The sequence below is a fragment of the Anser cygnoides genome, chromosome 3 (assembly GCF_040182565.1).
Source record: "Anser cygnoides isolate HZ-2024a breed goose chromosome 3, Taihu_goose_T2T_genome, whole genome shotgun sequence".
NCBI lineage: Eukaryota > Metazoa > Chordata > Aves > Anseriformes > Anatidae > Anser > Anser cygnoides.
In genome coordinates this window covers 79,430,446-79,451,661 of record NC_089875.1, presented here as the reverse complement: position 1 = coordinate 79,451,661, position 21,216 = coordinate 79,430,446, and the positions used below count along the sequence as shown (strand labels likewise).

At 38.1% G+C, this 21,216-nt stretch overlaps 1 long non-coding RNA gene across 6 annotated transcripts in view; it reads left to right on the top strand.

Annotated features, from left to right (window-relative positions):
- LOC125183127 (uncharacterized) overlaps nt 1-21,216 on the top strand; it is a 155,174-nt gene that overhangs the window by 99,439 nt on the left and 34,519 nt on the right. Inside the window, exon 1 of one of the 6 annotated variants that reach the window (XR_010830448.1) lies at nt 7,281-8,641. The exons of the other annotated variants lie outside the window; for them this stretch is intronic. This is a non-coding gene — a long non-coding RNA (uncharacterized lncRNA). Of the gene's footprint in view, nt 1-7,280; nt 8,642-21,216 lie in introns of those variants that run through there. 6 annotated transcript variants of the gene reach the window in all.

Here is a 21,216-nt window from a genome sequence, read left to right as displayed (position 1 = left end):
CCTTCTCTTCTCCAGGCTGAACATCCCCAGCTCTCTAAGCCTTCCTTCATAGGAGAGGTGCTCCAGCCCTCTGATCATCTTTGTAGCCCTCCTTTGGACTCTCTGTAACAGATCCACATCTTTCATGTTCTGGGGGCCCCAAACCTGGAAACAGTACTCCAGGTGGGGCCTCACAAGGTCAGAGTAGAGGGGGACAATCACCTCCCTCGACCTGCTGGCCACTCCTCTGTTGATGCAGCCCAGGACCCAGTTGACCTTCTGGGCTGCAAGTGTGCGCTGCTGGCTCATGTTGAGCCTTTAATCCACCAAGGAAAGCTAGGAACATACTAGGAAAGTATTGGTAGTAGGAAATCTTTCAATGTTGTTTCCTGTATCGTCTCCCCCATGTTCCTCTTCCCAGTCCCCCTTCTAGAAAAACAACATTAGTTGTTCTGGAAGATGCTGGTTTGACTCATTGTCTCTGATTTTGTAAGATCTCCTGATGTGGGTTTCAAGTGAATGCTGTCTCTTCCTGTGTGCCAGTATATCCTCAAGATAGCAAAAAAGAGACTGGAGTTTAGCTGAGCCTCAATAGTAGTTGGCTTTCTTGCTCTCTGTAGGGAACTCTAGAATGGAAAAGGCAGCCAGTCATGCATGCTGTAATTTACATCTGATTGATGAAGGGTTTAGATTCACAGGAAAAATTTGCACTGGAACTCCTACGGGCCTAAAACGGAAACATTTTGCCACTGATACCCATCATCAATTTTTTTCTTGATCAGTCTCATATCTTTCCACATGTCAAGTTCATTCGCAGAAATAACCCTTAAAGTCATACACATTAAATTATGCTTGGTAGTTCTTGTTTCTCCTGTTAAACGATCAAGTAAGCAAGCTAAGTTGTATCTGAAAACATGGTATTTCTAATAATTAGATAAATAAACTTGATGGAAAAGAATACACCTTACAGTATTTTCTGTTCTTGCAAAGTCAATTATTTTATTTTTTATTTTTTTAGAATGAACAAATATTTGAACATATTTATTAATTCACTAAAGTCTTCTAAAAAAATACAGACTTTAAACAACAACAACAACAAAAAAGCACAATATCAAATAAAACCTTTTGGGCATCTCACAAAAGAAGAAATTAGCATTTATTAAAGAACTGAATTAGGCCAAAAAGATATTATCAGTAAGTTCTTAAATGTAAATATATACAAAATCAAATCATGTAAAAACTTACTATGTTGTAAAATATGCTACATGATTTATATTACTATCATATCAAACATATAAATTCTGTGATTAAAAAAATAAATATCAGGTGTGGTTTCAGTAATGATTTATTTAGAACAGTCCCCAGGAAGCTTCTCAGCAGTGTAGGCAAAATGTATTTTTGTGGCATATGGCTGGGGTACATCACTGAACTCCATTGGATTTTTCTGCACTCAGATTTCTGCATTCAAGCTTGAATATAAGAATCATAGATCATAGAATCATAGAATGATTTGGGTTGGGAGACACCTTAAACATTGTCTAGTTCCGACCCCCCCTACCATCGGCAGGGATGCCACCCACTAGACCAGGTTGCCAAAGGCCCCATCCAACCTGGTCTTAAACACCTTCAGAGATGGGTCATCCACGACTTCTTTGGGCAGCCTGTCCCAAGACAGACTCCCGAGGGACACCACTCATCTCCAGCCTCCACCTGGCCATAGATCCGTTGAACACAACTCTCTGGCTGCAGCCATCCAGCCAATTCCTTATCTACCAAATAGTCCACCTTTCAAATCCATCTCTCTCCTATTTAGAGAGCAGGATGTCATGTGAGACTGTGTCAAAGGCCTTACAGAATTCCAAGTAGATGACATCGGTCAGTCTTCCCATGTCAACTGATGCAGTCACTCCATCATAGAAGGCCGTCAGATTGGTCAGGCATGAATAGCCCTTGGTGAAGCCATGCTGGCTGTCTTGGATCATCTCCTTGTCTTGCATGTGCCTTATTGCTGCTTGCAGGAGGATCCGCTCCATGATCTTTCCAGGCACAGAGGTGAGGCTCACCTGTCTGTAGTTCCCCAGGTCTTCTTTTCTACCCTTTTTAAAAATCAGAGTGATATTTCTCTTTTTTCCAGTCACCGAGGACTTTGCCTGATTGCTGTGACTTTTGAAATATGATGGAGAGCGGCTTGGGAGCTATGTCAGCCAGTTCTCTCAGGACCCTGGGATGCATGTCATCGGATCCATGCCCCAGAGATTTGTACTTGTTCAGTTTCATCAGGTGGTCTCAGACCTGCTCTTTGCTTACAGTGGGAGGGACTTTGCTCGCCCAGCCCGTGCCTAGATGTTCAGGGAGTTGAGAGACATGGGAAGTATGGTTGGCAGTGAAAACTGAGGCAAAGAAGATGCTGAGTACTTCAGCTTTCTCCATGTCTGTTGTTAACAGTTCTCCCTTCTCATTTATCAAGGGGGCACACTCTCCTTGGCCTTTCTGTTCTGAGCAATGTACCTATAGAATCCCTTCTTGTTATTCCTTGCATCCTTTGCCAAGCTCGGTTCCATCTGTACCTTAGCTTTCCTGATCCCATCCCTGCACATCCAGACAGCATCCTTGTACTCTTCCCAGGCCACCTGTACCTGCTTCCACTGCCTGTGCATTTCCTTCTGACACCTCAGTTCGACCAGCTGGTCCTTGCTCGGCTACGTTGGTTTCTTGCCTTCCCTGCTTGATTTCTTACACACGGGGATGTAGAGTTTCTGTGCTCTACAAATTTTGTGCTGTAAGAAAAGTGTCCTAAAAGAGTTGCCAGTTCTGATCAGTACCTCTTCCTAAGGACAGTTTTCCAGGCGATCTTTACCACTAGGTCTTTACACAGCTGGAAGTTCACTCTTCTAAAGGTTGGGGTCCTGACTTTGCTCTTTGCCAGGCCCATATCCCTTGAGATCATGAACTCAGCCAGGGTGTGGTCACTGCAGCCCAGACTGCCTCCAGTCATAACCTCTTTAAAGAGCTCGTCTGCACTTGTGACCACCAGTAACACTTCTCTGGTTGGTTTGTCTAATACCTGGACCAGGAAGTTATCCTCCATGCACTCCAGGAGTCTCCTGGATTGCTTACAGCCTCCTGTGTAGCTTTTCCAGGAGACATCTGAGCGGTTGAAATCCCCCATCAGGATGGGAGCCAGTGAGTGCAATGCTTCTTGTAGCTGAAGCAGGAAGTCCTCACCCACAGGCTCCCCTTGATCAGGCAGCCTGTAGTAGACCCCAACCACAAGGTGTCCATTATCGGTCCAGTCCTTAATTTTTACCCACAAGCTCTCAACCTGATTTCTAAAAAAATTCTTTTAAAAGAAAAAAAAAATCTATGCAATTGTTTTTCTTTCTTGACTAGAGGAAGATTTTCCCCAGGAACCTTTGCAACCACCACTAGGCAGGTTTTGTTCTGACATAGCATGTGTCACACAAGCTACACATCTAGAAGCTTCTTGAAATTAAACATTTGAGAATAGTGGAGTTTTGATTTCTGAACCTCATTATTTTTGAAGTATCAGGACATAGTGAGGGGAAAATTACTATGAAATGTAAGAATAATCAGATAGTATTGTTTGCAAAGGCATACAATATATTTTTCATTTAAATGTGTCTTCAAAATGAAACACCAGAAAATTATAATTCCTTATATATATTTCCAGCATAGCTAAACAGGTAAATATATAAATTTGCCATAAAACTTATTAATGGACATTTGTTTACATATTTTTATCTCAATTATCTATGCCCATAGGACCCATTCAATCAATTTTTCACTAAGTAGTTTTCAAAATATAATTACTCTTATGGGTCGGTCTATGAACAGCAGTGTCATTTACACTATAGTTCACTAATTGCACTTCTAAGCCATTATAATGAATTATACTTGTACATTCTTCAAGAAGATCAGTTAATGCTAATCACTTCTATCGCATATATCACTTAGAAGACATCCATCTATAACAGCCTTTTCATTTACAGCTTCATTCCCTTTTAATTTTCTTGCATTGTAAGATATGGCCATAAATGTATAGCGTGTGCTCACATAACCAGTTAGCCTTGTAAACTTAGTAATAAACGTCAAGTTTTAAAATTTAGAAGCTGCATTTTTCTATTTTTGAATAAATCTAAGATGGAAATTATTGGGTTTGTGATTATTAGATGTACACTTCTGAAACAACTGTTCAGGAATTACTGTCTACAATTATAACAGAAATGTATTCTTTTAATATGAAACTGCATACATTTATCATTGACCAGATTTGTTGACCCAGATCCTTCTCTAGCCCTGACTTTTGTGCCCTAAAAAGAGACAGAGGGGTATGTCCTGCAAAGTAAGGAGCCAAGTTCTTTTGTTCAACTAATCTATAGACAGAATGCCTAGATGCAGACAATAAAAAAGATTCCTTTGCAGGATGAGAGTTGTTGAAATAATGATCTCATACTTGCATGAAATCCTGCTGACTAGTTTGACAAGGAAAGTGTAATTTCTTAACATGTGGGAAACTTTGCTGGGGGTTTAGGTACAAGAAGCCCTGTTGTCCCAAGTGTGAAAAAAGATTTGTCACCTCTTCTCTCCTTGTTACCATCAGAGGATATTAAGACGATGTTTCGTGAGTAGCTTACTGGAATTTCTAAGAAGTTGTGGTAACATATGTAGCAAGAATCTGACAATAAATGAGACATGCATGAAAAATGTATTGATGTATGCATGCTACATCTAGTATAAATAATAAGCACTAACTGATATCATCAGCGTAGATGTTATAGTTGGAATCCTCATAAAATTTCTATGATACCTCTGTTACTCCTGTCTTTACTAACATTTGAATGTTTATAGGGGATAATAGTGAATGAAAATATTTATGTATATCAGAAATACAAAACAAGTAGGTTTTTTTGTTAGGTTTCCAAGCTGAAGGAAACCGTAAAATATACAATCAGTTTTTCAACTCCAAAGTTGCAGCTCACTGTAAAATAAACGTTAATGATTAAGAAAAATGGTCCCTGGTTTAAAAATATACTTTGAAAGAATGCGAGATGTTCTATGTGGAAAAACTAAATATATAAGAAAAAAAAAAACCACAAAGGAGATTTATAGTGTCTGAGTATATAACTTCTTTGAGAGGAATCACAGACATCAGCAACTGAACCAGCTTACTTTACAGATGGAGAGAAAAGGGCCAATAGTGCTTTTTTTCTTCGAGGGTGGGGAGAGTGAGGGGTGGGATGCACTTAATGCCTCTAGTGGGACATTCATCATGCTGGCTGACTCCTAGACTACATTCTCTCTAGGTCTGTGGAGGAGTAATAATTGGTAGGAGATTCAGATGGCTGGTGAAACTCCTAGCCATAAATAGAAGATAAGAGGAACAATGAAAACAACTAGTTTTCATAAAAAAAAGGAAGAAGAAACTATGTGAACTGATACTGGAGATGTCCTCCACTGGAGGACACCTAGGAGATGAAGTAAAGAAGCTGTACAGAAGACACTGTATAGCAAATTTGGATGAGAGAGGTACTGCAAGTTCCACTAAAACTAGGAAGTATAAATTTAATGTAGCTGGAGTCTGCTTGTCAAAAAGAATGAGCTGCCCTGGAAAAAACACCCAAAGAAGATCTTTTCCATGAACTATCTTACAGCAGCCAAAGTATGAAATGTGGATATTAGATTGTAAATCAATTTTATGGGAGCAAGGAAAAATCCACCATTATTCTTGATGTCAGGAGAAATCTGTATAACATCAAATTCTTAGAATTTATGCTAACATCTTGTCCTTGTGGACCTCTTATAATTTTTTTTTTTTAATTAATTATGAGATGTAAAGATTTTTTTTTTCAATGTTACCATCTTGGAACAATTATTCTGATAAAAACATCAAAGCTGAATCATTCTACTGGGTACTGTAGTTTTTTTTTTGGTTGTTTTTTGTTTTTTTTTTTTTGGCTAAGTGCCCTTTTAGGTTCACTGTGTAAAGGCAGGCAATTTTATTCTGAATAGCAGCCCTGAAAACAGCCCTACCAGACAGTTATAGTCATTAAACCAAAGTTACAGTACTGGAACTCTGTTTTTATTTTCTCTGTAGTTCATAGGTCTAGTTAGCATGGAATCATCATAAGAATAGTTGAAATAGGTCATATAAAAGCACACCTAGACTAGGTAGTGGATGCTTAAGAGAAACAACATGAACGTTCAAGATTGCTTTGAGGCTAGTATTTCCAGCAAACAGTGCTTTATGGATTGCATGAATGAGAGGTTGCAGTTGGACTGCTGTGTTTAATAACTGCCAATGTACCTATGCTCCATCAACTGATATAGTCCTTTGTGGAATCCACTTACACTTTTGGCCTCTAGAAATTCAGAAAAGAAAACTGCAGCTCCACAGCATAGTTACGCATTGTAGAAAGCAGTACTTTAAAAAATAAAAATAAAAATAACCCCCCAAGCAACAACAACAACAAAAACACAAAAAAGACCTGCTACTGTTTGATGATGTCACTGAGTGTTTTTAGTTTTAGTTTTGTGAGAATTAATATGTTATTCCAACCTCCTTTTTTTCCCTCCTTTTATGACTTTGGATTTCTATTATATTACCATGCAATATAATATGCACTCTATGTTGAGTCCTAGTTTGCTATTTTTTTGTCATTTAAAAGCAGTGCCATTCCTTTGAATGTTCTTCTTGTCTTTCTATACTTTTATGACTTTTTTTTTTTTTTAACCGTAAATTCCTTCCTTTAATTTTTCTACTTTCTGCATGACTGCTGCTATCAGCTATCAGTTCATGGAACTGAACTGCCTAACTAGCTTGGTGGATGAGGCATGAGCAACTGATGTCTATCTTTTGTAAGGCTTTTGACGCTGTCTCCTCAGAGACAAACTGACAAAGTACAAGTTAGATAAGTGCACAGTAATGCAGGTTAAAAACTGGCTGGACTACCAGGCCCAGAGAGTTATGATCTGTGGCACAAAGTCCAGCTGGAGGCAAGTCACTAGTGGCATACCTAGCAATGTTCATCAGGGTTTGATAGTGGAACCAACACTGTTGAAAACCTTCATAAATGACCCAGATGATGAGGCAGAGCGTACCCTCAGCAAGTATGATTCTGTACGGACAGAATAATGAATATATAACAGAATAAGAATAAATAAGAATATAATAAATAATATGGACTGAAAGGACAAGTTGAATATGAGTCAGCATGATAACTTTGAAATAATGAAGGTCAACCATATAGTAAAACGGTGGAGGAAAGTGTTTGTTTGTTTATTTATTTATTTATTTATTTATTTATTTATTTATTTTATGTTGAGGACTTCTGGTGCTGCACCTAGAGTACCATGTCCAACTTTACACTGTGTTATAGGACTCATGATATAGAAAAGCATCTGTGAAAAGTGAGTTTATTTGGCCTCAAGGAAAGTAGGATCAGGTTGGACCTTACAGATGACTTGAACAGTGGGATATTACATTGTAGGCAGAGGCAGACTCTCAGAGGTACACAATTAAAAGATCAGAAACAGTGAGCTGCAAAAATGGAAATTACAATTAAACTGTGAAAAGTTTTTGTTTATTTGTTTTTATTTAAACTGTCAAGGGTGATCAAATACTGGAACAGATTGCAAAGGGGAAATTTTGGAATTTCCTCTTCAAATACGTCAGTAGCAAAAGGAAGACTAGGGAAAATATGGGCCTGATGATGAATGGGGTAGATGCCCTGGTGACAAAGGGTACAGAGAAAGCAGAGTTACTGACTGCCTTTTTTGCCTCTGTCTTTACTGCTAAGGCCAGCCCTCAGGAAGCCCAGACCCTGGAGACGAGACAGAAAGTGTGAAGAAAGGCAGATTTTCACTTGGTTGAGGAGGATTGGGTTAGAGATCATTTATGCAAACTTGACACCCACAGATCCATGGGCCCCGACAGGATGCACCCACAAGTGCAGAGGGAACTGGTGGATGTTATTGCTAGGCCACTCTCCATCCGCTTTGAATGGTCATGAGGAGATGCGCCTGAGGAGTGGAAGAAAGCCAGTGTCACTCCAGTCTTCAAGAAGGGCAAGGAGGACCCAGGAACATACAGGCCATTCAGCTTCACCTCCATCCCTGGAAAGGTGATGGAACAGCTCATCCTGCTGGTCATCTCTAAGCATGTGGCAGAAAAGAAGGTGATCAGTAGTCAGCATGGATTCACCAAGGGGAAATCATGCTTAACCAATCTGATAGCCTCCTGTGGTGGAATGACTGTCTGGGTAGATGAGGTGAGAGCAGTGGATATTGTCTAAGAATTCAGCAAGGCTTTTGACACTCTCTCCCATAACATCCTCATCGGTAAGCTCAGGAGGTGTGGGTAAGATGAGTGGGCAGTGTGGTGGACTGAGAGCTGTCTGGATGGCAGAGCTCAGAGGGCTGTGCTCAGTGGTGCAGTCTAGTTGGAGGCCTGTAGCTAGTGGTGTCCTCCTGGGGTCTGTACTGGGTCCAGTCCTGTCCAACCTCATCATCAGTGACCTGGCTGAAGGGAAGTTTGCTGATGTCACAAAGCTGGGAGGAGTGGCTGATACATCAGTGGGCTGTGCTGCCGGTCAGAGGGACCTGGATGGCTGGGAGGAGAGGAGCCTCATGAAGGTCAACAAAGGCAAGTATAAGGTCCTGCACCTAGCAAGGAATAACCCCAAGCACCAGTACAGGTTGGGGCCTGACCTGCTGGAGAGCAGCTCTGTGGAGAGGGATCTGGGAAACTTGGTGGACAACAAATTAACCATGAGCCAGCAATGTGCCCTTGTGGCCAAGAAGGCCAACAGTATCCTGGGCTGCATTCGTAAGAGTGTTTCCAGCAGGTCAACAGTGAGGGGATCCTCCCCCTCTGCTCAGCCCTGGTAAGGCCACACCTGGAGTATTGTGTCCAGTTCTGGGCTCACCAGTGCAAGAGGGACATGGAACTACTGGAGGAAGTCCAGAGGAGGGCTATAAAGATGACTAGGGGATTGAAGCATCTCTCATATGAGGAAAGGCTGCGAGACCATTGCTAGTCAGTCGAGGGAAGTGATTGTCCCGCTCTACTCTGCGCTGGTGCGGCCTCACCTCGAGTACTGTGTGCAGTTCTGGGCACCGCAGTACAAAAAGGACATGAAACTGTTGGAGAGTGTCCAGAGGAGGGCAACGAAGATGGTGAAGGGCCTAGAGGGGAAGACATATGAGGAGTGGCTGAGGTCACTGGGCCTGTTCAGCCTGGAGAAGAGGAGGCTGAGGGGGGACCTCATCGAAGTTTACAACTTCCTCGCGAGAGGGAGTGGAGAGGCAGCTGACCTATTCTCTGTTATCACCCGTGGGAACGGTGTGAAGCTGAGGCAGGGGAAGTTTAGGCTGGACATCAGGAAGAGGTTCTTCACCGAGAGGGTGGTCGCACACTGGAACAGGCTCCCCAGTGAAGTAGTCACTGCACCAAGCCTGTCTGAATTTAAGAAGAGATTGGACTGTGCACTTAGTTACTTGGTCTAAACGTTTGGGCAGACCTGTGTGGTGCCAGGAGTTGGACTTGATGATCCTTATGGGTCCCTTCCAACTCGGGATATTCTATGATTCTATGATTCTATGACCTGGGCCGGTTTAGCCTGGAGAGGAGAAGACTGAGTGGGTATCATATCAAAGTATGTAAATATCTTAAGAGAGGGTATCAAGAGGATGGGGCCAGACTCTTTTCAGTGGTGCTCAGTGACAGAATAGGAGGCAGCGGGCACAAACTGAAACACAGGATGTTTCGTCTGAATATGAGGAGAAACTTCTTTACTGTGGGCATGAGAGAGCACTGGAACAGGTTGCCCAGAGAGGTTGTGGAGTCTCCTTCTCTGGAGATATTCAAAACCCGCCTGGATGCCATCCTGGGCAACATGGCCTAGGTGACCCTGCCTGAGCAGTGGCGTTGGACTAGATGATCTCCAGAGGCCCCTTCCAACCTCAACCACTCTGTGACTCTAACTGTCATCCTTGGAGATAATAAAAATTCAGCCAGATAAGGTTGTGACAAACTTGATCTGACTTCAAAATGGTACTGCTTTAAGTAGGAGCAGATGATCTTCCAATCTGAATTGTGAATCTGTGCATTTTCTGTAGCTATTTGTAGTCAGCAGAAGATTTGGTATGTGAAATAATGTTGAGTCATCCCATTGTTTTTTTACCTCAATATTTGCCCCATGTTTAAGATTAGGTTTAATTTAAGATTAGATGTCCTCTATTCATTTTGAATATTGTTTGCTGACTTTAAATAAATAATTCATTCTTTAAATTACCTTCTATTTTATTCCCCATTTTTTGCTGTTTGTTTTTTAAATCCTTTGGTGAGGAATATATATCCAAGAGATCACCTGAATCATATGTCTCAAGGACCTCTAATAGATATGTGAGGTATTGATTCTCTTTACAAAAGCTCTGCTTTCTGGTGTTCCAGGTGTTTACTAACATATTCATCATTTTAATTTCTCCCAGTTTGTATGAAAAAGAAGTCAGACTTTCTAGTCTTCAGTTCCCAGATCACCTCTAGAGACATTTTAATGAATTGCTATTATATATGCCATCTCCCCTTTCTTTGTACCAAAGCAGATTTAAGTGGTCATTTACATTCCACAGTTAATAGACCAGCAATTTTATGTGTGAGCTCTTTTAAAACTATAGGTTGTTACTTCAGACTCATGGTGATTCATTACTATCCAACTGATCAATTTGTTCAAAACACCTCTTACGTTACGTCAATTTGAGATAATTTTTTAGACTTCCCCAGCAAAGAATGACAAATCTTGTGTTTGCTTCTATTGTGAGCATGGGGTGTTGGATTCATGGGGTGAGTGTTGATCCTGCTGAACTCAATCTGAGTTTTAATTTTAGGAATGCAGCATTCAGCGTTGGTATATATCTATTGATAAATACTGTGTGCTTTGAATGCTTGATTGTTTGCATTCAAGCTAGTTATAGCTGAGTAACAGTACAGCAAAATTGAAAGCAAATCATATTAAGTTCCAAATATATTGTTCCGGGTGTGTGAGTAAAGGCCAATAACTATAAAAATACTGTTAGGTATTAAAATGTTGAATTTTGTGAGAGTGTGGAAAGTGAAAGTTACATTAGTAACCACTCAGGACTGGGATGTTTTGAATATATTCCATTCTTTAAGACCACTTAAACAGTTAAAAAACAAAGCCAGGACATTTAGTGACTGAAGTGTATATATACGTATATATATAAAAATAGAATAATATAAGCAGAATCTAAATTAAGCCTAAATTTTGCATTGTGCCCTTTCTGCAGTTATTATCAAATAGCAAGCTGTGTAAAATACAGAAACAAGTTGATAACGTACCAGCAAATAGCCTACAAAATAAAATGAGTAATTACAGGTTGTACTTCAAAATAGAAAACAGGGTTATTTTAAAGTAATATTTGACACTGAGTATTTGTAAGACCATGTAAAATAAGACATTAACCAACAAGAGGAATTCTAGTAGATCAGTTTATTATAAAAGACAAAGGAAAGAGGTTGTTTGGAAATGAGCAAGAAACATTCATATGTGCAAGAATCATACTGCAAGCAAAGGAAGCAAAGGAATCAGACCTGTATAATCTGTACATCAGTCAGCATGGAGGCTAGTACAGAAATATAAGAGCATTGATTTGAAACATCTAGGAGAAATACTAGGGTTTGTATGTGGTTTCATCTTGTCTTTCTCAATCCAGTACTTTACCATCTCCTTCCCAAACTGCATACCATTAGCACTTCTGTATTCTAATCTCTCCCTTGCTGCTTAAAATTATCACTCCTTTATTTCAAATATGGCTTCTTATCCTTTGCTCCACTAATTGGCTTTATTACCCTCGACCCCTTCTTGCCTCCACTGCAGGCAGCTTGACATTTTTTCATCAACTAATCCCCACTTTTCACACTCTCCCCCCACCCCCTCGCCCCCCTGCATTTGCTTCACTTTCCTCTTCTGGTGTATTCAGAGCTGCAGAGAGCTTTTCAGCAGATATTCAAACCCCTGGAGAAATTCAAAGAGATCGAAACACAGCACAAGAGCTAGGGGTGTTTTCTTCTGGGCTGCCAAAAGCATAAGGTAACATTCAGAATGAGGTCACTGTACCGTGATCTCATTTTGAATCGGATTTGCTGATGGGGCATAGGAAGCCTGGTAGGGAGAGCATATTGTTTTGCTAGTTAGTATTACATCAACAGACTGTGAAAAATACATAGGCATTTACTTTCACTTCCTGATTTATAAATTTGTGTGTCAAGAATTTAAAAATTATGAGAAGATAATAAAGCTTAAACTAGGCATGGAGTGGATGTGCCAAGTGTAGCAGGTACGTACAGAGTTGCCTGAACAAAATGAAACATTTGAGAACATTATTTTACAGGATAATTGTAGATGCCTGCAAAGAATACAAATGATTTTGGTGCTGTGGAAAACAAAATAGAATTGGCAAGAGTGGGCATGGCATGAGTGGGTACTTCAGACACTTCCCTGTGTAAGGTGCTGCCAATAGGCTGTTTAGGAAGAATGCAGCAGTCTAGTATTCTAGTATTCGCTCTGATTTTTTTTTTTTTGCCACCTCTTACCAAATCAATATATATTCATTCCTATGAAAAAGACATTTTATGCCCTGAAAAGCCTGCACAATGTCAAAAATAAAATATAATAATAAAATTAAAAAGAAAAAAAGGAAAAAAAGATACACTGGAAGGCCATACCTGGTATCAATTAAAACTTTTCTTGTTGAAAATGACACCACTGATGCCTCACCATTGGTAGTATTTTGACATAAGGAAACTGGCAGGACTTTGCCGTGATTTGAATAAGTTAAATAGCTGGTGCATTAACATTGAAACCGGTACAAAAACATGAGGCAGACCAGGAAATAAAACAGAGCAACAGAAGAAATAGCAGGGTGTGATGAACTTCACTGGTAAACTGACTAACTAGTGAGTGGGAAGAATTAAAAGTCAGAGAGAGAGAAATAAACCTGACTGTCAGGAGAGACAACACTCTGCAGAGCTCTGGAGAAAGAGCAATATTTGCAATGTACCTTTCAGATTGTCTGAGTGATCCTCAGCTTCAGTGTGTGCAGAGCTAAACCCTGACAGAGGCAAAGGACTTGACAATAAGAATATTTGCTCCTGTGATTAAATATTATCATCGTAAACACAGGGGAAGCAGCAGAGTTAAGGTTAACTTTTTGGATTTTTTTTTTCAAAACCATTTTTGCAAATCTTATGCCATTTTTTTTGGAATGAATAATCTCTGTTGACTGCATGGGTTGTATGCCCACCAAATGTTGGAATGTGTATGTCGGCAACTCAATTTAAACAGCTAATCATTAATTTTTATTTTCATTTTATTATATTAGGAGGATTTATTATATATGCATTTTAAACTTTCTGTGTCATACATCAGCTTTCAATCTTAAAAAAGATAGCTCATGAAAATTTTTGTTTGTGAATAAGAGCTAGTGCCATTGCTGTAAAGAAAACTACTCAGTATAGCAATGCAGGCTGAAAAAAAAAAGTCCAACAAAAATACTTTCTGCCTGAAATCAATAATAAAATAAGTTCATTTCATACAAACACGCATCTAAAGCTTTCATGACAGTCTAAAAAAATGTAAAAATGCCTGCAGAGGATATGAGTTTATTGAATTTTCTTACTTTTCTGTTTCATAGACTCCATCCTAACCAGATGGTATAATCTGATTGTATCAACCTAGAAGTATATAGGATTTTATTTTAATGTTAAAAAGGTCAGTAGCTTTGGAACTTAAATTCTTTCTGTCTTCTATACTGCACTAGAATCTCAACAGTGAAGTATTACCAGATAACTTTAATAAAAAGAAGCTGAATTTTATAAACTAAAATTTACTTATTCATTTCCTATATATACAGTTAAATTCTTTAGATGAATGCTACCTAAGTATATGGCAAAGCAATATATACTTTATTGAATAATGAGTGAAATTTATATTAATATAGTTGATATAGCCATAAGATTTCTTTCAGAGTATTTTTGCTGTATAACTGTTATTGAATATTACATCTTTTTATCACTTCAGATGCTATTTGAACATTTTAGTGATTTAAACTAGCACTGGAAATATTTTACTCTTCCCAAAGATATGTTCTGTTATCTTCTCCATTGAACCGTTTTTGGTATGGGATTTGAGTTAGATCTTAAAATTTGGTGACAGGTGTACCATTTGCTGAGCTTTGCCAGTGTCTTCAGGTGGTCTGCAGTATAGATTCCTTCTGAAAGATTTTTTTAGACTTTTATGATCCTTCTTGAAGTCTGGATCACATTAGACATAAAGGCTTAGGCATTTTCAGCACCATGGAAGAAGTTTGCAATCATTTTCTATAATACAAACGGGCTTATTTAGCACTCCTGTTATGGAAAAGACTCTACAATAATAATGCTACTATTATAATACCATTTCTGTAATAATAGCACTTCTGTTATAAAACACCATTATTATAGAAATGCTATTATAAGACAAGCTCTGTTATTTAGAATTGCTTCTGCAATAAAAGTACTAAAAAAGTCTGCTTGTATTACAGAAAATTATTGCAAATTTTTCTTGGCTGGCAGTGAAATTTTTCATTCTGAATCTTGTCTGTCGCTGCTGGAAAGTCATTCTCATATGTACTCTGAAGCCTATGTGAGTTACTCAATATTGTGTATTTAAAATAGGGAATTACTGAAAAGGCAAATGGAAAAAAGACCAATCTTCATTTATCCGATTTCCCATGTTCCTAATTTGTCATTCACTTTTTGTCATAGACCATAGCTCTTATTTAGAAAGTGTATGCAGGCCTGTAGTGCACTTCTTACTGTTGTGTGTAAGGTAGGGGAGGGGGAAGGAATTAAAAGATACTGAGAAAGGAAACAAGCCCCCCCCCCCCCCTTTTTTTTTTCCATCCTGTTCATTTCTCTAAGTTTGAGTACAGTTCACAAGAAAATGCTTCTAGTGCCTCCATTTGACTTTGTATTCTATTCTAATGCTCATAACATTCGATAAGAATGAAAATCAGTCCACTGAGAAAAACCTCGATTAAACCCTTTGAACCACTTAAGCTATTAGGTTCAGATCTTCTTAATCAGTACTCAACCCAAGTACCAGCTTGCTCTGATTATCACCCCACTACCCACCGCAAGTTCACAGCTCCGAGTCTACCCTCCAGAGCCGTAATGAGTAGCTGTCTTTTGGGAGAAGACAGAACCATGCAAATGTAAATTCTCTAGTTCTGCTCCCAAATCACCCATGTCCTGTGTTTTCTTTTAAAATGTTTCTTTTTCGGAGCTGTAGGTGTTATATTGCTCTCTCCACTCCTACACTGCCTACTCACCAGTGCTCACACACACACAGCAGAATTTCTCATTGGTAAAGGACTATGAAAAAGAAGCGGATTTATTTCTCAGCATAATCCTTGGAAGCTCTTTGCATAATGGGTTAATTTTAGTGTAAATTACCTAGAACTGAAAAGATTTTACTTTGGAAAAGTTTGAGTCATAAAGTAAACTTTGTGGTAGGGACACAAAATAGCTTGTTCCCACAAGGTCCTTTCAGATGTTCACATCCTCCCCAACATGAAGAATTTCGCTTTGCAATGCCCTTGCAATACTTTAATTAAATTACTTATGTCTTTTCTCCTTGACAAAGACCAGCTAGTAGGAAAACACTCAGCTCGAAGTATGTAGTATATGGACTGCATAGATTTTTTTTTTTCCAGCAGAATGTCCAGCTTCTAGATTTTTGATTTTTGTCATATCTAGTTTTTGCCAAAAGCAACAAATCTGGAAACCTCAATCCTAAAATTCATCTTCGTCCTTCCCTGCCAGTGTAAGCAGTGTAGCAAGAAAGTCTACTTATGATATAATGAATATGATAGAAGAATATGTATTCTTCTTTCTTTATTTATTTATTTATTTTATATATTTTATTTATATATTTATTTATTCTTCTTTATCTTGAAGAATATGTATTCTTCTAGGCATATTTCCATTGAAATTGTGCTTTTAAAAAATACAAAAACCAGCCATACAAAACCAGCCTTGACTTTTGTCTTGCAGTTTTCAGAGTGTCCTGTCGGCCTGCATTTAGAGCCATTAAAAATGACTACTATATGACTGTTATTTGGATATAACTTTTCCAGTAGCACAAGGGGAATACTAAATCTTTCTCATTTAAAATTTCTCCTCACTCTCCTTGTCTTCACTTTTTTTTTTTTTAATAGTAGCATGAATGGCCTCAGTCTAGAATTTTCTTTTTAAAGGATGTTTTTAATCAATTTTGCTATTATTTAGTGGGGAAAAAAGAGCTATTGGGTTTTGATGCTGTTTTGCACTCCTGTAAGTTGATAAAGGCTTTGTTTTTACACTGCTAACTACATTATTCAGTCCATAGAGTCAATTAGTGCCTTTGGGTACCATATTTTCTTGAAAACAGCATACACTTTTGTGCTTATTTGTATCTCCTAATGCTTAAGTGCTTGTATTATCTTTTGTGTGTTATTTTTCAGTTGATACTTACCAGTACTTATATTGGGTAACATCTGCTGTTTTGGTTCTTCATTGCAATAGCTCCCTTAAGACTTTCAGTACAAAAAGTCATTTTATTGTTAACAGCTACAGTACCACAAAGAGAATCTTATGGTACCAGTGGAATAGTACTTTGTTTCTTTGGCAGATCAAAGTAAAATGCTGTTGACAATTAGTAATTTGCTTGAAATGTAGATTTTTTTGTGTGTGTGTGAGTGAAATGATTTTTTTTGAAAGGCAGAATATGCCTGATAGCTTCAGCTGAAAAAAATCTTTGAGCAGGTAAAAAAATCAGATACTTATTATTGAAAAAATTAAAACAAAAAGTTGTCAAGAATGCAATAGCAATAATACCAGTTTTAATATTAAAAAATAAAGCATTTGTATGTTCTGTTTCAAGTATACATTCTTCATTCAAAATGATGCTTAAACAAAGGAGCTAAATAACCCAAAGCAAAATACGTTTTTTTCTGGTCTGAAGAAAGTGTGAATATTTCAAGTTTTCTGTTGTACTGGGAAAAAAAAAAAAAAGAAAGATTGATTGGTCAAAACAAGATGAGCTTTTCCATCGTTATTTGTTTATCCATCAATTCTAAAAAGAAAAAAATATATATTTTTTTCAACGACTACATGTAATGAAGCCTTTAACATTATAGCTATGCCTCTATAGTTCTCAAGTGTGCAAATGAAATACTGTTTTTTTGCTTTCATCCTTCATTCCTGTTCCAAGTTATTTTGAATACTGGATGTTTTTGATAGGTTTATATATAATTTCATACATGTCCAGTTTATCCTTTAGCTTCACTCAGTGTACTGAGCATACCCAGTATAATCAGATAATGAAGAAGCCATAATAATATCCTTGATTATCAGAGAAAATTTATTTTACAAAGAAATTCATATATACAAATATATGAATGTAATTAGCTTCATACATAATGCTTTGGATTATAGCATTATTTTTATGATCTAGAGAGAACAATTAAGCTGCATGACCTTTTTGTATTTGGCTTCTTTTCAATACTGATGCTTGGATCATTCTGCAACTCAGCTGTCTCTTGGGCATGTAGGGTAGGTGTTTTCCATAGCATTCATAATTCACTACTTGCTACAAGCCCCAGTGGAGTCCAGTAGATAGAAAGAATCAACTTTGTGTTCAAATATTTGTAGTGAGAAATAAAACGGTATGAGACTGAACTTCTATTTCTGGATCACCAAAAAGTTGAGGCATTTCTGTGCTGAAGACTGCACTCTTTCAAGCCCAGCCTGAGTGGTTGAGAGAGGTTTCTTTTCAGCAGAGCTTGATTCTAAAAGTGCCAAACTGAGCTGGTCAGTGATTATGCTTCCTCAAGGTTTAACTTCTTTTTATGATAAACTTGGCAGTCAGATGTGTGACGTATTTCCAGGACCATTATGTTCCCATAAATGTATTCACAGTCCTCTTTAAGAAACAAAGCAGATATCTCTGAGCTAAATGTCATGAAAATTCAGTAATACAGCTTTAGGTTCTCTGCTAAATTAGATCTCATAGGTATGTTCAAAGCATAAACATGAAGAGGAAGCAACCATTGACTGCTGTCACTTAAAAAAATTGTAGTAGTAGTGTTGCTATCCACCTTTTTCATAACAGCCTAGTGACTTGAACTTGTGCATGTGAACTAGAAAGCTTGTTTTTTTGCCCTTCTCTGCTGACAGATTCCAAACTGAAGCATTTTACCTCAAAGGAGAGTGTCCTACTTAACAGGCTACTTGGTAGGTTGGTTGACATCACTCTTCACTCTTACACAGCATTTTAATTTTGGGCACAATAGTGCACTAACATGGTCATGGGGCTTCTGGACCAAGGTTGTCTACTGCCTTTCCCATTTGGTCTTGTTGTTAAACAACTAAGTAAACCAAAAGCTTAACATAAATGTTTTCTCAGCCCACTTATCTTTATCTGACACCCTCATTTTTTGTCCAGGTAGGTGTTCGAAGTGAGAAGAAATATGGAGGATCTAAAAAAAAAAAAAAAAAGGCATCCCTTTAAAGAGAAAGTTACTTGAGGAAAACAAGTAGACATGGACAACTTTGGTAGATAACAGAAAATATTTGACCTGCATGTGTTACATCAGAAGGAAACTGTGCCTTTTCTAAGCGTAAGTGCAAGTGATGATGGAATTTCCAGTGAGGAGCAGCTGTCCAGAATTCAGCCTCACCTACCATCTTAAAACAAATTTTACCTGGGTTCTGTAGCCCAACATGTAGCTTAAAAGTGGGACTGTTATGGAGCTAGCCTTGAAACAGGTAGATGCAAAAAGGAGCAAAATCAAGCGAGCTAGAAAGAGAATAAGCAGGTAACAGACTTGATAACCATGACACAGGACAATTTTGTTAATAAATCTGCCTATTCCCTATATCATTCCTATCATTCTGTTTGATCCACAGCATGATTGATAGGTAACAGCAGCCTCTTATCTACTGGTCTGCACACGAGGCATTGTATGGTCATTTGCTGTGGTCAAGGTACAGCTGTATTTCTTTGGCTCATAAAGAAACAGCAAAGGAGAGAACTGTGCTGAATTGCTTACTTTTCCGACAGGGAGGTAGATTTTGGCTAGGCATGGTTAACTCTTTTATGAAATACTGCTTTTGTGGAGGTGACTGAAGGGAATAGGCAGACATAATGAGGCTTAAATTAAATATGCTTATGTTCTTTGGATCCAGATTGTTCTGAAATAAATTTTTAAAGATGATCACATTGGTAAACACATAGTTCACTGCAAAGTTTCAAGTCTCCCTGGTAAAGTGTGGTCCAGTGCTAAGCACTGTGTCAGATACTCTATGCCTAGCAAAAATGCATTTTCGTAATCGTATGTTTAACTGCAGCACATTCTAATAATGCTATCTCAGGAAAATTTAAATAATAGTCTAGAATTAATATATACATGTTCCTAGTCAGTTTAAGTAAATTGAGTACCACTACTTTACTCCAGGGGACAATTTATTCTGTTCCACCATATAGGTCTCTTTTGTCTGACATAGCCTGCATTTCTGCACATGTGACAAAGCCTAAATGAATTCTCCAATGGTCCTATCCAGGAGCAATATCAAACATCTCTAGCCTGTCTAGATTTTTCAGTTCTTTGACTTTCATTTTAGGTATCCTTTGTAAGATACTTTTTTAGTAACATTGTCAACTTGCCATTCTGATAATTTTAAATCCCTTGCATGAATTCAAATTCGTGCTTTGATTTTCTTTTAGGGATTGAAATGTGCTGTCCAGCTAGTCTGCACTACTAATGATGATCTTTTTGGATTGTCATTCAGAACTGCTGCAATCCGAAAAAAAAAAAAAAAACAACAACACTTTTTGTGTAATGGGATGATGTTTAAAAGTCATAGTAACTGCTGAATTTTCAGGGTGGTGCTTGCTTATCTGATTTTGGGTCTGTGTTAGTGTGCTAGGTTGTTTACAGTTGATACTGGTCTTCTATAAATAAAGACATGAATCTTTTTGTGCTAAAGCAATTTCTCTTTTAGCAATGGCTGTAATGCATAAAGCACTGATCTACAATGTCGATCATACTGCTTTATAAGAATTTTGCCAGGTCATTCCTTTGGACTATTTGTAAACAACTTATTTTTGCATTTGATAGTGTATTTCCTCAGGTGTCCATTTTTCCACTTCGGTGAGTTTAAATTTTGGTTCAAAACATGGCCAGTAATGAATTTCCTGGCTATTGCAAGTCATTCTTGTTTAACTTGATGTACTCTTGGGGTAGACATTTAGCTATTGCATATTGTTAAATTTAAAGAAAAAGCACCATCTTCTGTTTTTCTGAAGATTGCTTGCCACACGTTCTTCACGTTCTTTTAGCTGATCTGGTTCTTTCTGCCTAAGTGGAACATTTTTGCCTGAACTGTGGAGCTGTTGTGTTGTAGCTGATGTCTGTTCTAGAGAACTTCTCAATACCCAAGAAGTCTTCAAACTTTTCTGTGGTTTTGATTCCTTGACCCTTTAATAATATCACACTTTTGATGCAGACAAGGCTTTGCGCCTGCAAATTACCGCTGCAAATTTTTCTTTAGCAGTTTGCTATCTACCTACACCTCTTGTTTTGCATACATCTTTAATTGAATTTTGCTACCTTTTACTTTCCTTTTAAATGCAAGTAACACTGTATGTGACATCCCACCAGCTCAGTGCTCTAACGCCCAGCGTAAAGTTAATAAATGTCCCATTTACTTTCAGGTTGACAGTCTATTTATCTTCTGGTGAAATGATGGACAATACTGCTGTGAAAAATTCATCCAGGGAAGTCATGCTATACGTACCCTCTTTGCCTGTGCTGTGCATACTTGGTTGGGAGCTGCAAACTTTTGTGCACTGATATGAACCACTGCATGTCTTTCATCTTTCATCTGGCAGATATTGTGCTATTTTTCATAGTCCGTTTAATTCTGTGGTCTCTTCCGAAGTGGCTTTGATTTTGTGCCATTATGCTTTAGGTATCTTTTCTGTAGTCTAAAATTTCATTCTTATTCATAATATTGACCATATCCATAAGGGTTATTCTTAAGGAGATGATTGCTGCTGCTTGGCAATTATGTTTACAATATTGTGTTTTTTCTGGTCTCCCAGTTGTATACATTGC